Here is a 19,704-nt window from a genome sequence, read left to right as displayed (position 1 = left end):
ACTTTCTGCTTTGTGCTTTCACCTACACCTCTGACTTTATGGGGGGCTGTCTCCCACTACCTCTCTCTGGAAAGAGAGTTAGCTTACAGCTCCAGTTAATAATTCTTGGATGTGACAGTGTTTCAACCTACAAACTCCTTTGAAAATCCTCTGGCCTGCCTGAATGGGTTTTTCCGGCCACATGTGATTGTTCAGAGCCTCCCAATTGTGAGAGGCAGGAGATGTTCTAAACTGCCTAAACACAGATTCCTTTGAGTAGTTAAAAGATTGATTAGAAATTGTATTGGTGAAGGGTTTTTCACTTGTTGGGCCAATGTTTGCTGCTAAGTCTCCATACTCCTTACCTACTGTGTCCTTGGCAGTGTATTGATTGATATAATGGGTGTATAGAAATGTAAAATGCAGCTTTGTTCAATGCTTTTTGAAAGGCTGGCGCCTGACTTTGGAATAATCACCTTTAGAGAAAGATAAGTTTCTTAAATGTTAACAGGCCTCCGGGCCAGAAGATGATGTCTATCACCTGAACTTTTGCATATGATAAGTTTGCAGGAAGAAAGCCTGGCTTGCTGCATGACTCTACCCCTTCCCCCATTATCCTCTATGCATACCTTAAGGTATAAAAACTACTTTGGAAAATAAAGTGCGGGCCTTGTTCACTGAAACTTGGTCTCCCCATGTCACTATCTCTCCCAAATTCCAGCTGAGCGTCCATCTGGAGCGCGGATGTCCTCTGCGACCATTTATTTGCCTGGGCTTCTAAGACCCACTCGAGAAGGTGTCTAAGGTGGGGCACCTTCCGCTATTCGAGAGGGCGCCTGCGGCCTCCGTGGTCAGAGCTAACCTGGTGTCACGGGTTATATTGATTTTCCACGTAAACCAAGCCACTCAGCTTCTTTTCTCCACTGAATTTCCTCACTGAGCTATCCTTATTCTATTACTCTTTGTATCCTTAATTAAAGTGTAATTAAGCAGTTATTCCCTGACCCTCGCCTAGCCGTCTCTCCTTCGAATACCCTGGATCTGAGGGTCCAGGGTTCAAGTCCCTGTTCAGGCGCCACCTGCCGGGGACCAGCCCCGGCTGATCCAGGGTATTCGAAGGAGAGACGGCTAGGCGAGGGTCAGGGAATAACTGCTTAATTACACTTTAATTAAGGATACAAAGAGTAATAGAATAAGGATAGCTCAGTGAGGAAATTCAGTGGAGAAAAGAAGCTGAGTGGCTTGGTTTACGTGGAAAATCAATATAACCCGTGACACCAGGTTAGCTCTGACCACAGAGGCCGCAGGCGCCCTCTCGAATAGCGGAAGGTGCCCCACCTTAGACACCTTCTCGAGTGGGTCTTAGAAGCCCAGGCAAATAAATGGTCGCAGAGGACATCCGCGCTCCAGATGGACGCTCAGCTGGAATTTGGGAGAGATAGTGACATGGGGAGACCAAGTTTCAGTAAACAAGGCCCGCACTTTATTTTCCAAAGTAGTTTTTATACCTTAAGGTATGCATAGAGGATAATGGGGGAAGGGGTAGAGTCATGCAGCAAGCCAGGCTTTCTTCCTGCAAACTTATCATATGCAAAAGTTCAGGTGATAGACATCATCTTCTGGCCCGGAGGCCTGTTAACATTTAAGAAACTTATCTTTCTCTAAAGGTGATTATTCCAAAGTCAGGCGCCAGCCTTTCAAAAAGCATTGAACAAAGCTGCATTTTACATTTCTATACACCCATTATATCAATCAATACACTGCCAAGGACACAGTAGGTAAGGAGTATGGAGACTTAGCAGCAAACATTGGCCCAACAAGTGAAAAACCCTTCACCAATACAATTTCTAATCAATCTTTTAACTACTCAAAGGAATCTGTGTTTAGGCAGTTTAGAACATCTCCTGCCTCTCACAATTGGGAGGCTCTGAACAATCACATGTGGCCGGAAAAACCCATTCAGGCAGGCCAGAGGATTTTCAAAGGAGTTTGTAGGTTGAAACACTGTCACATCCAAGAATTATTAACTGGAGCTGTAAGCTAACTCTCTTTCCAGAGAGAGGTAGTGGGAGACAGCCCCCCATAAAGTCAGAGGTGTAGGTGAAAGCACAAAGCAGAAAGTAGGCAGACTCTGGTTTTGGGGGTAGATGCTCGAGAATTTCCAGGGGGACTCCTGAGGCTCGATCCCGCCTTTGCGTATGCCGAGCCTCCTTCCTCATGACCTTTGTCATGGGCGGAGTGCCTCACGCTGGCTCCCGGAAGTGATAGAATTCCAGTTGAGCTATTACAGATCCTCACTCAATATGCAATATGCCGGCTCCCAGCATCTCCCCCTTTTTTATTTCTTAAAACAGCCAGATGCAGCTCAGTCGCGAGCTTCTGAATGTTCTGCCGAAGAATCCTGACAATACAAGGAAGAATGAATATGAGAAGCAAAATTAAAGCACCAGCAGCGATGTATCCAAGGATATTAGACAGAATGTTTTTTCCTGAAATGAAGTTAGAGAAAGTGTGAAAAAAGTCATTAGCTGCCCCAGCGGCGGTAAAATCCAGTCGAGAGTGTTTCAGGGTCTGTATTTGATTATGAAGTTTCCCTAAGTCCAGGCCAATGTCAGAGCTGTTCCAAACACCTGAGATATGATTTTTGATTTTTTCCCATTCATAATCTGTCTCGTTTACCTTTAAAGATGTCATGCATATCCACCAGTAATCAGCGTGGCAAGACAGAGCCATTTTCACTTTTAAAGTCTGTAACTCAGTCCCAATATGCATTATTGCCTCTTCTAAGGCGTCTACTCTCATCTCTAATTTCCTATCTATAGCTTCCTGTGTTGCTAGAGTTAGTGAAACATTTTTAGACATGGTATCAACATATTGGGCAGTATGCACTTGTTGAGTCAATGATATTGCTGCTACTAAAGCTGCTATTAAAGCTGATATTCCTAAAATAAGTAGACCCACAAACTGTCACGATCGCATTAAATCCTGTAGTTGTTGTAATACAGCAAGACTATAGTTATATCAATAAGTGGTTACATTATAAGATAAGGTGGACGTTGTAACACTACAAAGGAGCAAACATTATATTGAGGGTTTAAACAAGATGAGAGCATACATTGTTCACAGGTCACTACATTGGGTCCACCAGTTTAAAGTCACATGTACATTAAGTTTTCCAGAATCGTTGGTAAAGAGAAAAACATAAGAAGAGGGTAGACAAGCCAAAACAGAATAAGTAGAATTATTTTCTGGTTGGAGTTCGGGCTGCAGCAGCCCCGTCGGTCCCGCCGGGATCTCGATGTTTATCTTGCCTCCCCTTCTGGTGGGCTCCTCTTTTGCGATCGAAGCAATGGGGGAACTGGATGTCTGGGGGTCTGCAACATGGTGAATCAGCCTGTCTAAATTGGAGAATCTGCATCCTGTGGAAAAATATAAGCACATCCTCGACCGATAGTTAATAATGGGTCAGGACCCTTCCATTGTCCTGAGAGGGCCTTCCATTTGACTAATGGTTTTGCATTTAATTGCTCCAGGCACCAATGAGGAGCATTGCAGTAATTCCAGCTGAATCAGTATTTAAAATATTTATTATGAAAAGAGCATGTTGCAAGATTTGATGGGGAGAACTATACTTAAACTCCCCTTCTTTTAATTTTTTGAATTATTTGGATTTTTAATGTTGGATGTGCTCTTTCAACAATGGCTTGTCCCTGTGGGTAATAAGGGATGCCTGTATTATGTTTAATTTGAAACTTTATGCAAAATTTCTGAAAAGACTTAGAACTGTAAGCAGGAGCATTGTCAGTTTTCAAAACTTTTGGCAGGCCCAAATATGAAAAACAAGTAAAGAGATGTTGTATTACATCTTTAACTGCCTCTCCGGTACGAGCAGTTGTAATAATAACGTGAGAAAAGGTATTTATAGTTACATGAACAAAAGACAGTTTTCCAAATGAAGAGACATGAGTTACATCCGTCTGCCAGAGTACGTTAGGTTTGAGACCATGAGGATTAACTCCCATAGGTAGACTATTATAAACAGTGGGGCAGTGTAAGCAAGAACGCACAATCTCTCGAGCAGTCTCTCTGGGAATTTGGAATTGATATCTTAAAGCAGTAGCGTATTGATGATGAAGTGAGTGAGAGGCTCTGGCCTCCTCAATCACAGCAGCCACTGTATTTCTGGTTAACAAGTCAGCCAAATCATTAAAGGCATTTAAAGGGCTGGGCACCATAGCACATATGGCAACTTGGGGATCCACCAATGGCACATGGGACAGCCCAAGAAAACTCTAGGTAGGAAATTTCCCTGGTGGTCCAGTGGCTAAGACACCATGCTCTCAATGCAAGGGGCCTGGGTTTGATCCCTGGTCAGGGAACTAGATCCCACGTGCTACAACTAAGAGTTTGCATGCCACAACTAAAGATCCCATGTGCTGCAACTAAGACCCAGTGCAGCCAAATAAAGAAATAAATATATATTTTTAATTTATAAAAAAGAAAAGTCTAGGCACACCGGACCAGCAAGTTTCCTTTACAGAGTCTGGCAGGGCAACCTGGGAGGCAAAGCCCTTTCAGACTCCCAAAGGTGAAGTGCAGCAAACCTACCCTCAGAGCTCCCCTTCCAATCTGAACTCATGCCCACTAAGGCAATCCAAACCCAAGGTTACAACCCCTGCTTTCCCTGCTGCTAAGTCACTTCAGTCGTGTCCGACTCTGTGCGACCCCATAGACGGCAGCCCACCAAGCTCCCCCGTCCCTGGGATTTTCCAGGCAAGAACACTGGAGTGGGTTGCCATTTCCTTCTACAATGCATGAAAGTGAAAAGTGAAAGTGAAGTCGCTCAGTCATGTCCGACCCTCAGCAACCCCATGGACTGCAGCCCACCAGGCTCATCTCTCCATGGGACTCTCCAGGCAAGAGTACTGGAGTGGGGTGCCTAACCTCCCACTGCAAGATGAGTCGCTGTGGATTATGTACTCAGATGCCTTTCATGCCTACAGGGCACAAGTGAAGATGAGAATCACTCTTTAGCTCTATGCCTTTGAATGCAAAATGACTTAAGCCCCAAGACACTTGGATTCCTCCTTTATGAACATTAAAGTTAATAAGTCAAGGTGAACGCTTCTGCTGATTAACTTGCCTCATAAGAAGGGTAAAGGCTGGTAAAGGAACAGGAGAGGGCCCTTGGGTGTCCTGAAATTGGATCTGGAATTGAAAGGTTTCTGCTATGCAGTGTTCCCCCACAAACACTTGGGGTCTCAAGGGAAGACCAAGAGAGAGAATGTCTTGATCTTAATTAAAACTCCCTCTGTAAAGCCTAATACTCCATACTTCTTAACCTTCCTCCATACCCAGGGCTGTTCTGAGTCTTTTAGATGCAGCAGCACAGTCTCTTGGAAAGAAATCATCGGCATCTGTTCTCCTTAATGCACATGTATAAAATGACACTTCACTGCTCCTTAGTTAGGTGAGGCCCTCTGACTAGTTGCAGACAAGGGGATGTGCGTAGAAGTGACATGTATTCCTCCAGGCTAGAGCAATGAAAATTCTGTGTAACTCCCTGTCCTCCTGCCACTGTGAGCATGAAGGTCTCACAATGAGATGGCAAAACTATCTGGATCACAGTGGCCTGACTTGACTGAGACACCATATGAATGGCACTGTTACAGGGAGGAGCCAGTTTTGATTCCAAGTTGGATCTGTTTCTTTTACTTAACCTTTGCTTCCCCTTACTTTTATTCACTAAAAGGACACTGTTTATAAATAATGGCCTCCCTCAGGGAACCCTGCTCCTCTGCCTGGATGTTAAACCAAAGCGCTTTTGTTCAGGACCCTGTCCACCTGTGGACGTCTATAGGAAGGAAGAAATTAACACATTCCCTCCATGATACTGGTCATTCCAGGAGACATTTGCAAGATTAATGGCCTTTTTGCTTCAGTTTCTCATCTCCTCACATCTCTGTTATAAAAGAACCTGATATCTAGACCCCAATATAATGGTTATTTTGAGACATTACTCAGCCATCTTCTCAGTCTGCCAGTTTTCCAAATAAAGTCATATTCCTTCTCTCAGATTAATTGGCCTTTCGTGTGGCAAGCAGAGCAAGCTTGCACTCAGTAACAACACTGTTCTGAGGACTCACAGATCACAGAGAATTTAATATGAGTAAGAAATAAAACTCTATTGTGCTAACCCTCTAGGACTTTGGAATAAGCTGTTACTGCAACATAACCTAGCCTAGCCTAATAAGCCAGGTTTGGGATCTGACAGACCAAGCCCAAAGCCTTGCTTCACCGCTTACTAGCTATATGGTCTTAGTCAAGTTGCTTAACCACTCTGAGTCTTATTATACTCTTTTAGTCAGGATAGCCCAGATGTGACTGCAGTAATAAACAACCCCCGAAATTAGTTTGTTAAATCACAAAGATCTATTTCTTGCTTACACAATGTATTTTTTTTTTACTATAGTAAGCACTTACTAAATGGTAGTTATTTATGATTTTACAATTTATTTTATTTAAAGAAATCCTTTAAAAATATGCCAACTTGAAGAAATAGTAGCTTTTCAACAGAGAAATCTGGCAAATACTATCTTAACCAAGTAGACACACTTAATATCATCAGTGATGTCACATGGGTATCAGATATTCCCTGATATGATGTGATGTGATAAGAAGGACACTTCACCTCTGCAGTATTCTTTTTAAAAATTCATAACCCTAGTCTAATCATTAGGAAAACATAAGGAAAAAATAAGTAAGTGTCCTCCTGCAGGAAAAAGAATTCCTCACTCTAGGAAGGAGGCTTTAGTCTGTTTCTGATCTCTTACTATGAAGCATATTATATGAAAAATTTATATTGTATATATTGTGAAAGGGTTTTTAATATAAAACCATAATCATATAGAAGTAATCAAAAAATAAAGGGACATATTGCAAAATATTTGATTCCTCAAAACACTCATGAAAAACAAAGACTGAAAAACTGTCACAAATCTGAGAATATTGGATAGTTACAATAACTAAATGCAACATGAAACCTTCAGTTGGATACTAGAACATACAGAGAACATTAGTGGAAAAGTGAATGAAATTTTAATAAAATCTGGAATTTAGTTAAAATTAACTGTATGTGCTTTTTTCAAACAACAACCAATTCTCCAACACCAAGTGGGTGTCTTGTAATTCAGTTCACTTCAGTTTACCCAGAGTTAGCACAGACCCCATGAATTTAATATTTAATCCTAAAAGATAGCCCCCAGTTCAGATGCCAGCTCCAAATGGGGTCACCATACTTCATCCAACCAACGAAAAATTCAAGGGTTCCAAAACACCCACCTTCAGGCTTGAAATTCACTAGAATAACTCATAGAACTCAGGAAAGCACTTTACTTACAAACACTAGTTTATGATAAAGGACAGAACTCAGAAACAGCCAAATGGAAGAGTGTCACTGGGAAAAGTATTGGGCAGGGGGTAGATGGCACAGAACTACCAGGCAAGTCCCTCTCCCAGCACATCGTTGCTCTCCTCCAATCCAGAAGCTCTTCAACTGTGTTGCTCAAGAGTTGTACCAACCTGAATGGACCTAGAGGGCTTCCCAGGTGGCAGTAGTAGCAAACAATCTGCCTGCCAGTGCAGGAGACACAACAGACTTGGGTTCGTTCTCTGGGTCAGGAAGATCCCCTGGAGTAGGAAATGGCAACCCACTCCAGTATTCTTGCCTGGAAAATTCCACAGACAGAAGAGCCTGGTGGGCTTCAGACCATGGGATCACAAAGAACTGGACACGACTGAGCACACACACACACACGTAGGATGGACTTACAGACTGGCATACTGAGTGAAGTCAGACAGCAAAAGAAAAACATTGTACAGTATCCCTTACATGGGGAATCTAAAAAGAAATGATACAAGTGAATTTATTTCTGAAACAGACTCACAGAGAATGAACTTATGGTTGCCAGGGGGAGGGGAAGAGGGAAGGGATAGTCAGGGAGTTTGGGATTGACATATACACACTGCCATATTTAAAATGGATAACCAACAAGGACCTTTTGTATAGCACAGGGAACTCTGCTCAATGTTATGTGACAGCCTGGATGGGAAGGGAATCTGGGGGAGAATGGATCCGTATCTATGTATGGCTGAGTTACTTTGCTGTCCACCTGAAACTATCACAGCATTGTTAATCAGCTATACTCTGATATAAAAAGTTTTTTTTTAAGTATTATGAAAGGGTATCTAATGCCAGAATGAGAAATTTTTAAGAGTTTTTATCCAAGTTTTATAATGTAAGCATGATTGATTAAATCACTGGTCATTGGTGATTGAATTCAATCTCTAGCTCCTTCTCTCAGGGGAGGGGTGGGGGAGCAGGGGATGGGAGGATGGAAAGTTCCAGCCCTTTAATCATTTGCTTAGTTCTTCTGGCAACCAGGTTCCATCTTAACCTACCAAGTCCCAGTCACCAACCACCACTATCACCAGTTAGCCACCTTATCTGCATAAACCTCAGTACAGCTCATAAAGGGACTCTATGAATTACAAATGACAGTCCTTTCACTCAAGAAATTCTAAAGGTCTTAGGGACTCTGTCCCAGAAACTAAAGACAAAAACCATACACTTTTTAACATCACAAAGAATATAGCAGTGGGCTTCTCTGGTGTCTCAGTGCAGGAGACACAGGTTTGATTCCTGATCCCAGAAGACCCCACATGCCACGGAGCAACTAAGCCTGTGCACCACAACTGCTGAGCCTGCGCTCTAGAGCCCGGGAGCCACAGCTGCTGAGCCTGCGCGCTAGAGCCCGGGAGCCACAGCTGCTGAGCCTGCGCGCTAGAGCCCGGGAGCCACAGCTGCTGAGCCTGCGCGCTAGAGCCCGGGAGCCACAGCTGCTGAGCCTGCGCGCTAGAGCCCGGGAGACAGCTGCTGAGCCTGCGCGCTAGAGCTCGGGAGCCACAGCTGCTGAGCCTGCGCGCTAGAGCCCGGGAGCCACAGCTGCTGAGCCTGCGCGCTAGAGCCCGGGAGCCACAGCTGCTGAGCCTGCGCGCTAGAGCCCGGGAGCCACAGCTACTGAGCCTGTGTCCCTCTAGAGCCCATGCTCCCCAACAAGAGAAGCCCCTGCAGTGAGAAGCCCGAGCACCGCAACTACAGAGCAGCCCCAGCTCGCCACAACTCAGGAAAAGCCTGAGCAGCAACAGAGACTCAGCACAGCCTAAATAAATAAATAATAAATAAAATTTTTTTTTTAATGTACCAATTTAATTTTCTTAGATTTGACAAACAAGCCATGGAAATGTAACATATTAAGATTATGGGAAAACTAGAGAAACACATGCAAAACAGTGAAACTGGACTGCTATCTCAGACCCTGCACAGAAACCAGCTCAAAATGGATAAACATTTTAACATAAGACCTGACACCATAAAATGCCTAGAGGAAAACATAGGCAAGACGCTCATGGATATTGCTCTCGGCAATGATTTTCTGGACATGACACCAAAACCACAAGCAACAAAAGCAAAAATCAGCAAACAGGACGGTATCAAACTCAAAAGAAAGTTTTGCACAGCCAAAGAAAAAATTAACAAAGTGACAGCCTAAATAAGGAGAGTACCTTTTTGTAAGTCATATGTCAGATAAGGGGTTAAAGTCCAAAATGCATAAAGAATTAACACAACCTAATGACAGGATAAAAAAAGACACAAACAATCCAGTTTTAAAACTGGACAGAACGAAATAGACCTTTATCCAAAGAAGACATCAAAATGGCCAACAGATACGTGAAAAGATGCTCAACACCAGTATCACAGTAAGACATCACCTCACTCCAATAAGAATGGCTGTCATGAGGATAAGAGACAACAGGCGCTGGCAAAAATGAGGTGAAAAGGAACTTTCATTCACAGTGGGACTGCAGATTGGTACAACCACTATGGAAAACAACGTGGAGGCTACTCAAAAAATTCAAAATAGAACTACCATGCTCTCCAGCAATTCCACTTCTCGGTATATACCCAAAGGAAATGAAAAAAGGACTGATGTTTATAGCACAACCATGTTTATAGCAGCATTATTCACAATAGCCAAGATATGGAAACCACCCAAATGCCCATCAACAGATGTATGGTTAAAAAGGATGTAATGTATATACACAACAGGACATTACTTGGCCATCAGAAAAAAGGATATCTTGCCATCTGCAGTAAATGGATGGACCTTAAGCATATTAGGCTAAGTGAGATGAACCAGAGAAAGATGAATATTTTTTATTATTACTTAAATGTAGAATCTAAAAAAAGTCCAACCTGTTAAAAAAAAAAAAAAATGTTGGTTACCAGGGGAGCATGGTGGGGTATAAGATTGATGGTGTTTAAGGGTACAAACTTGCTGGGAGCAGTAAACAAGTCATAGAGATCATACACACTTTAATGAATATGGGCAACAATACTGCACCCAAAAATGCCAGTAAATTTGGAAAACTCAGCAGCGGCTATGGGATTGGAAAAGATCAGTTTTCATTCCATTTCCAAATATTTTTGGCAATGCCAAAAAATGTTCAAACTACCACACAATTGCACTCATTTCATGTGCTAGCAAGGTAACCAGAGAAGGCAATGGCAAACCACTCCAGTACTCTTGCCTGGAAAATCCTATGGACAGAGGAGCCTGGTAGGCTGCAGTCCATGGGGTCACTAAGAGTCGGACACAACTGAGCAACTTCACTTTCACTTTTCACTTTCATACATTAGAGAAGGAAATGGCAACCCACTCCAGTATTCTTGCCTGGAGAATCCCAGGGACAGAGGAGCCTGGTAGGAGGCCGTCTATGGTGTCACACAGAGTCGGACATGACTGAAGCAACTTAGCAGCAGCAGCAAGGTAATGTTCAAAATCCTTCAAGCTAATTTCAACAGTACATGAACAGAGAAATTCCAGATGTATAAGCTGGATTTAGAAAAGGCAGAGGAACCAGAGATCAAATTGCCAACATCTGCTGGATCATAGAAAAAGCAAGAGAATTCTGGAAAAAAACATCTGCTTCATTGACTATGCTAAAGCCTTTGACTGTGTGGATCACAACAAACTGTGGAAAATTCTTCAACAGATGGGAATACCAGATCACTTTATGTGCCTCCTGAGAAACCTGGATGCAGGTCAAGAACCAACAGTTAGAACCAGATATGGAACAACAGACTGGTTCAAAATTGGGAAATGAGTATGTCAAGCCTGTGTTTTGTCATTCTGCTTATTTAACATCTATGCAGAGTACATCATGCAAAATCCCTGGTTGGATGAAGCATAAACTGGAATTAAGATTGCCAGGAGAATTATCAATAACTCAGGTATGCAGATGACACCACCCTAATGGCAGAAAGCAAAGAGGGGGAACTAAAGAGCCTCTTAATGAAGGTGAAAGAGGAAAGTGAAAAATCTGTCTTAAAACTCAACATTCACAAAACTAAATTTATGGCATCAGATCCCATCACTTCATGGAAAATATATGGGGAAGCAATGGGAACAGTGTCAGATTTTATTTTCTTAGGCTCCAAAGTCACTGCAGACATTGACTACAGCCATGAAATTAAAAGATCCTTGCTCCTTGAAAGAAAGGCTGTGACAAACCTAGACAGCATATTATAAAACAGAGATATCACTTTGCTGACAAAGGCCCCCATAATCAAAGATATGGTTTTTTACAGTAGTCGTGTATGGATGTGAGAGTTCAACCATAAAGAAGGCTGGGCACTAAATAATTGATGCTTTTGAACTCTAGTGCTGGAGAAGACTATAGGAGTCCCTTGGACAGCAAGGAGATCAAACCAGTCAATCCTAAAGGAAATCAATCCTGAATATTCATTGGAAGGACTGATGCTAAAGCTCCAATAGTTTGGCCACCTGATGTGAAGTGCCGACTCAATGGAAAAGAACCTGCTGCTGGGAAAGATTGAGGGTAGGAGGAGAAGGGGATGACAGAGAATGAAATGGTTGGATGGCATCACAGATATGAGTTTGAGCAAACTCTGGAGACAGTGAAGGACAGGAAAGCCCAGTGTGCTGCAGTCCATGGGGTTGCAAAGAGTTGGACACGACTGAGTGACTGAACACTAGCATCGTACTATAATGATGTAGTGGGATAAATACTGCGTCAGTGGCAATCATATTATTACACAACACATAAATATATATCAAAGTACCATGCTGCATACCTTAAATTGTGACATGTCACATTTATCAAACAATAATTGAAAATAAAAATAAAATGCGTAAATCAAAGGTATCCAAGGAAAGTGGATACAGGTATAAGGGAACTCTCTGTACCATCTGTGTAATGTTTCGGTAAATCTAAAATTATTTCAAAATAAAAAATTGTTTATATACCTATATCTTCCCTAACTCTGTCCAAAACCCACGTATAAAAGCAAGTGATGCCTTCACTTCCCTGTATGTGGCTAATTCCAGGTGCTCAAGAAATAAAACTTAACCCTCTATCACATTCATCTTCCCACTATCACTCTTCTTGAGTCACCGCTGCATGAAGCTCTGGGTCCTTCTTCCCCCACTCCTCACAGGCCTGGAGCTGAAGGATCTAAAGTAGGAATCAGCAAATGAGGGCCTATGGGTAAATCTGGCCCACTGTCTGTGTTTATAAATAAAGTTTTATTGGAATACAGTCATGCTTATTCACTGACATATTGTCTATGGCTGCTTTTACAGTACAATGGCAGAGTTGAGTAGTTGCAACAGAGACTGTAAGACCTGCCAAGCCTAACATACTTAGCATCTTGTTCTTTAAAAAATAATTTGTGAACCTCTACCGTAATAAGCTGGATCTTCACCATGCAACCAGGCACTACTTTAGGAAGCTAAGCGACATTGTTTCCACCAGCTGCAGGTGAGAGAGTGTTGCCCTAGGAAGATGACTCTGTGTCTGTCTCTCACTCTGGTTCACACACACACACATTGCTATAGACTGGATGTTTGTGTCTCCCTGATAGGGATAGAGTAAAGGGACAAAGTAAGTGATTAAACGGTTAATCCCACTAGGACATTATAAATAGAAAAAATGTGGTAGACCCCTGTAAGTTAATGATTACCCAAAAGACCAGGTTTGCTTAACCTCAAAACCCAGCAGGCTCGTTTAGCAACAAAACCATGCAACAGAAGCATGAGACATGCCCCCAAAACAATTGAACAATGGTGGCATGAGACCCACCTCCTTCCCAGTGAGATCAGTAAGTTAGGACATGCTCTCTGTACACATGAAAAACAATCATCTGTGTGTGCTCAGTCACTTGGTCGTGTCCGACTCTTTGTGACCCCATGGACTGTAGCCCACTAGGCTCCTCTGTCCATGGGATTCCCCAGGCAAGAATACTGGAATGGGTTGCCATTCCCTTCTCCAGGGAATCTTCCCAACCCAAGGATGGAGCCCCCATCTCTTGCATCTCCTACATCACAGGCAGATTCTTTTACCACTAAGCCACCTCGGAAGCCCTGCTGACTTGTTGGACTGAAGTGAAAGTGAAGTCGCTCAGTCATGTCCAACTCTTTGTGACCCCATGGACTGTAGCCCTCCAGGCTCCTCCGTCCATGGGATTCTCCAGGCAACACTACTGGAGTGGGTTGCCATTTCCTTCTCCAGGGGATCTTCCTGACCCAGGGATTGAACCCAGGTCTCCCGCATTGCAGGCAGAGGCTTTAACCTCTGAGCCACCAAATGATCTCTTACCCTCATCAATGATACTTCTTAAATTATTTGAACTGGTTACTGCCATAAACAAGAATCAGATCTATTCCAATGTTTTATTTCAACCACATAGGGACAAGAAACCACGTAGGGACAAGGAAACTCCCCTGCTCAGTCTGAGGAGGAGTTGATGATGGAAGCATGACATCCTCTCAAGAAAGACAAAGAAGGTCTTCTCCCCCTCCCCACTTTTTGATTATAAAACTGTAAGCCAGTAAGTTCTAGGAGCACAGCATCCTCTTGCCCACCTGCTTATAAGCCTTACAAGCATCCTATTCTAACACATTACCTCTTCTACCACTTTGCCTCTCACTGAATTCTTTCTGTGCTATCACTGTGGTACTAGAGCTCCTCCGAGCCCACCAAAGTGACACCAAACGTTTCACCCCCTCACCAAAATTCATATGGTGAAACCTAACCCCAAGGTGATGGTTTTGGGAGGTGGGGTGTTTGGAAGCCAATGAGGCCACGAGGTTGGAGCTCACGTGAATGGGATTAGTGCCCTTGTAAAAGAGACTCCAGAGAGCTCCCTCACCCCTTTCGCCATGTGAGGACAAAGTGAAAAGACAGCTGTCTGCTCACCAGGGAGTGGGTCCTCACCAGACACAGAATCTACTCACAGCTTGATCTTGGGCTTAACAGGCTTCCCAGTTACGGAGAAGGAAATGAACAAATTATGTTTTTTATTAGCCACCCAGTCTCTGATATTCTGTCAGAGCAGACCCAGCAGATTAAAGACACACATATACTTGCTACTCCATAAAGATAGCAAATCAGCCTGATTTTCCTGAGCACCCACTTAGCATCAAGGAAGGATTCTGAGCTGCAGGAGAGCTCTCAGCAGTGGTCACAGTTTGAAAACACCTTAATGAGAGGAGCTTTTAAACATGCGCCTGTAGAGCGCTTCCTTGCAGGGGTGCCTGGCCCTACCCTGTCTTATGCTTCCTTTTATGCAGGTGCCTGTCAGCAGTAAGGTTGTTACTTGTTTTCTTATGTGGGAGGCATCATAAGGGCTGTTCTTTTTTTTTTTTTCAATGCAATTTTTCTAAAATAAGGGGCTTCCCAGGTGGCTCAGTGGTAAAGAATTCGCCTGCCAGTGCAGGAGACACAAGAGACTCAGGTTGGATCCCTGGATCGGGGAAGATCCCCTGGAGGGCATAGCAACCTACTCCAGTATTCTTGCCTGGAAAATCTTATGGACTGAGAAGCCTGGCAGACTACAGTCTGTGGGGTCACAAAGAGTTGGACACAACTGAACACACAGAATATAGTATTTCCTTAAATGAACACGAGAGAAGGCAATGGCAACCCACTCCAGTACTCTTGCCTGGAAAATCCCATGGATGGAGGAGCCTGGTAGGCTGCAGTCCATGGGGTCACTAAGAGTCGGACACGACTGAGGGACTTCACTTTCACTTTATTTTTTTTTTCACACTTTTTTTTTTAATTTTATTTTTTAACTTTACAATATTGTATTGGTTTTGCCATATAGCAACTTTAAATAAGCGCAGTTTCCCCACCAAGTTCAGATTGCTATCTAAACAAAGCCTAAAATTGCTTTTGGCCAAAAACAAAAGGGTGTAGTTTGTTCTTTGAATCCCTAAGTCATTGTAATAATAGAAAAAGAGTTGCTGCTCAGTATAAATTTGTTCATTGAATTGGATTGGATTGAGCTGAATCACTGAATTGCATTTCACATTTAATGTAACCCACATGACCCTTTTCATTAGTTTCAGGGACAGACACGGCTACTTTTATTTTCCCAGTTAATGCCCAGATTTGAAGGCTTGTGCAAAAAAAATTTACCAGCTGTGTGACTTTGGGCAAGTTATTTAACCTCTCTGTACCTCAAGTTCCTCGTCTGTTAAATAAGAATTATGACAGTACCTCCCTTATAGAATTGTGATAAGAATTGCATGTTGTTGTTATGGTTTAGACATTAAGTCGTGTCTATCTCTTTGCGACCCCATGGACTGTAGCCCCCAGGCTACTCTGTCCATGGGATTTCCCAGGCAAGAATACTGGAGTGGGTTGCCATGCCCTCCTCCAGGGGATCTTCCCACCCAGGGATCAAACCCACATCCCTTGTGTTGCATCTCCTGCGTTGCAGGCAGATTCTTTACCACTAAACCACCTGCGAAGCCCAAGAATTACATGAAAAGTGTCTGGAATCATGCCTGGCAAATATTAACAAGAAAATCAATGTCTTATCACACGTCACTTCCCGTGAAATAGCTGAGAAACTAGGAGTGTATTCTGTCCAGAAAGTTCAATCAACCCTTGTTCCAAATGCTGGGTAGAGGAAGTAGATAATCCGTGGTCAATTCTCTAGCAAGTGTGGGGTGGTCATTTTTTCTAGTTTCTGAACAGTGTCACTAGTGAAAACTGGTTCTCTCCAGGAAGATGTGTTCTTATCCATTGCTGCAATGATGTCCTCGGGTAAATCCAGGGACTCTGCAATAGTCCCAGGCTCGTATATCCAAGATTACAGCTTTTTTAAGAACACCCTCAGCCATGGAGCTCAAAATAATATCACTTCATCAGGGTGGCTAAGCCCCGAAGAGCTTCAGGCTTCCGAGACCCACTCTCCTGGAATAAACATCTAGGCCCTGGTTATTGGCTCTGGCCCTCATGATAAGCTATATTATGGGGCCCCTAAGTGTTTTCCTTCCAATAATCTCTATAGAAACTTTCTCAAGTCAAGAGAGATGTTCCAGGCAATTCCCTGGAAGTCCTGTGGGTAGGACTTCACACTTCCACTGCTAGGGGCCTGAATTCACTCCCTGGTCTACAAACTAAAATGCTGCTAGTCTAACAGTGTATCCAAAATTAAAATAATAATAATAATAATTTTACAAAGATAGATTCTAAGATTGCAGAACCTCCCAGGAGAAGAACCACACATCTTGTTCCCTTTTGTCCCTAAAAGACCCCTGTGGTTCCTGCATACATCTGTCCAACCCCTCTCCAGGACCAGCTCTGCTTACTGAAGGCACTGGAAGGGGCAGCTTTCATCAGACCAAGAAAGGTCCCACCTGCCTGCCTAACAGAGACATTCAAGAGTTCAGGATGGAAGCCAAGAGTGTGTGTGCATATGCCCAGTTGCTTAGTTGTATCTGACTTATTGCCGCCCCATGGACTGTAGCCGCAGGTTCCTCTGTCCATGGAAATTTCCAGGCAAGAATATTGGAGTGAGTTGCCATTTCCTACTCCAGTGGAAGCCAGAAGAGTCACCTAGTTTAAGAAGTGTCTTAAACCATTCCTTTGGGGTAGCTGCTTCTTACACATAAATAACTTTTCATTTTGCCTCACAAATCAGTGGCTACCCTTATTCCTGTCCTGAAAAGTAAGACTCTTTATGAACATATGATATTTCTCCCGCTTATGAGATCTATTCATTATGATCCTTTGTGTGAACTTCTGAAGGGGCATAAAAGCCATGTTATCTTCGAGGCAGGAAGTAGATGGGCCCCCACCATGGAAAGCATCTGGAGTTCATTCCCTGTGGAGAGAAACTCTGAAGTATCACTAGCAGAACAATCAAGAGAGGAGACTGGGCCCTGCTCAGATAAGAGAAGAGAGACCACATCTTTCTCATTTTCTAGGTTAAGGAGATCTTCCTGACTAGAAAGCTCCTTGGGAGTCAAAAGGGGAGTGATGTCAAGTTTACCCACAAGCCTCTTCCCCGGAATCCATCTGGGCTGAGATGCTTGTACACACATAGGAGGATTCTGAGGTAAACCAAATATGGACTCAGAACAGGCAAAGCAAGATGGCTGGCCAAAGGAAACCCTGAAGAAACACCCCGAGCAAGTGATTTAAACTCCCATGAGGACGCGACTCCCTCTATCAGTGCACCCACGTGTCTGTCCACACGTCCTGTACTCTCCTCCTCCTGCTGCACACTTTACTTCTTTCACCACTTTGCATCTTTGTGGGAAATCTTTTCTGCAGAGCCAAAGGGCCAGGGCCTTTGTCACTGACCACTGGTCTGGTGGCTCAGATTCAGCTCTCTCAATGCGATCTCTGGCTGGGAATTGAAACGCTGCTTCAAGCCGCTGCAGGCCAAGGCAGATAATATTGGTCTATGTACTTCAAACTTTTAGAATACTTCTGCACCCCGTTTGAATTAAAATTCTAACCACTCTCCTAACATGTGTCTGTGTTGACCTAAAGTTCTATTCTTGTAAATCCTAAGAACATTTCAGACTTCTTTTGAAGATTTGGTATAACCTATTATATTCAGGAATATGTGCAGTTATGGTGAGAACCGTGATAGACACACTGGTCCATTCTCTGCTTCTTGGGAAACTTTAATTCACTCACTTAACACTGTTGGGGGTCAGCAGTAAACAAGACCAGCACAGATCCTGCCATTAAAGAGCTCACAATGCTAGTGGGGAAAGATGGAAAAAAAAAACTATAATTACAATCATGAGTCATAAGAGATATGAAATATGAGCAGTGTGTTCTGCAAGTAAGTGCAAGGGGAATAATTCTACCAAAGAATAGGGTGAAGTAAGGGCAAGACAGTGGATTCAAAGAGGGTAGAAATTGAGCTGCATCTTAAAGGTGAGGATTTAGCCAAAAAGAAGAAGGAGGATAATTGGGACAAAGACTACAGCATGTGCACGCATATGCAAAACACCCATGGTGCAAAGTGACCTGTAAGGAATGCTGAAACAGCTAGTGGAGGGCCAAGGTCAAGGCAGTTGAGCCTGCCTAGCTAGGAAAGGGCTCCACATGTCGTGATCAGAAAGTAGACTTTGTCCTGTAAAGCACAGGTTGAAAATTGATGACATAGATTTATAGTCGTTAGTTTTCACCAGGCTTTCAAAATAGTTTTTCAATTAGTCAAGGCATCACTTAGTGTGTGTACAGTAACAAAGGACCCCGAATCTCAGTGGCTTTCAACAACATTGCACTTTCTTTCTTGCTCACGACCATGTCTGTTGAAGGTTGATGCCAGCTTAACTCCACAGACTGTTATTCTGACACACAGGCCGAGGGAGCAGAGCCTGTCTGGGTGGGGAGTGCATTCTTGGAGCACAGGACAAAGAATGATGGAACATCCCCGGCAACAGTTCTTAAAGCTGCTGCTCAGCCACACACATCAATTTCACTCTCATTTCATTGGCCAACAATGACATACATCAAATTCACCCTCGTTTCACTGGGCAGCCATGGCATGTAACAAAGTCCCATGTCAATGGGCTTGTTAATATAGCTCTTCCTGGTAAGACGGGATAGTGAATATGTTGAACAAATTATTTTATTTAACATAGTAGACAATATTTAAAACTTGACAGATTTCACAGAAAAGTCAAGATTTTCAGGCTTTGTTGGGGGGAAAAAAAACAGCTGGCAACATGGGGCTGTTCCCACAGGGCAGCTTAGCTGCCTAGTGGGAGCTTAACTAGCAAAGTAATGCTCACATGCTAGCAAAGTAATGCTCAAAATTCTCCAAGCTAGGCTTCAACAGTATATGAACCGAGAACCTCCAGATGTTCAAGCTGGATTTAGAAAAGGCAGAGGAACCAGATCAAATTGCCAACCTGCTGGATCATAGGAAAAGCAAGAGAATTACAGAAAAACATCTACTTCTGCTTCATTGACTATGCCAAAACCTCTGGCTGTGTGGATCACAACAAATTGTGGAAAATTCTTAAAGAGATGGGAATACCTGCCTCCTGAGAAACCTGTATGCAGGTCAAATAGCAACAGTTAGAACTGGACATGGAACAACTGACTGGTTCCAAATTGGGAAAGGAGTACAGTCAAGGCTGTATATTGTCATCTTGCTTATTTAATTTATATGTAGAATACATCATGTGAAATGCCAGACTTGATGAAGCACAAGCTGGAATCAAGATTGCCGGGAGAAATATCAATAACCTCAGATATGCAGATGATACCACCCTTATGGCAGAAAGTGAAGAGGAACTAAAGAGCCTCTTGATGAAGATG

Source organism: Bubalus kerabau, chromosome 19 (assembly GCF_029407905.1).
Source record: "Bubalus kerabau isolate K-KA32 ecotype Philippines breed swamp buffalo chromosome 19, PCC_UOA_SB_1v2, whole genome shotgun sequence".
NCBI classification, from domain to species: domain Eukaryota; kingdom Metazoa; phylum Chordata; class Mammalia; order Artiodactyla; family Bovidae; genus Bubalus; species Bubalus kerabau.
Note: the sequence above shows the minus strand (reverse complement) of the source record.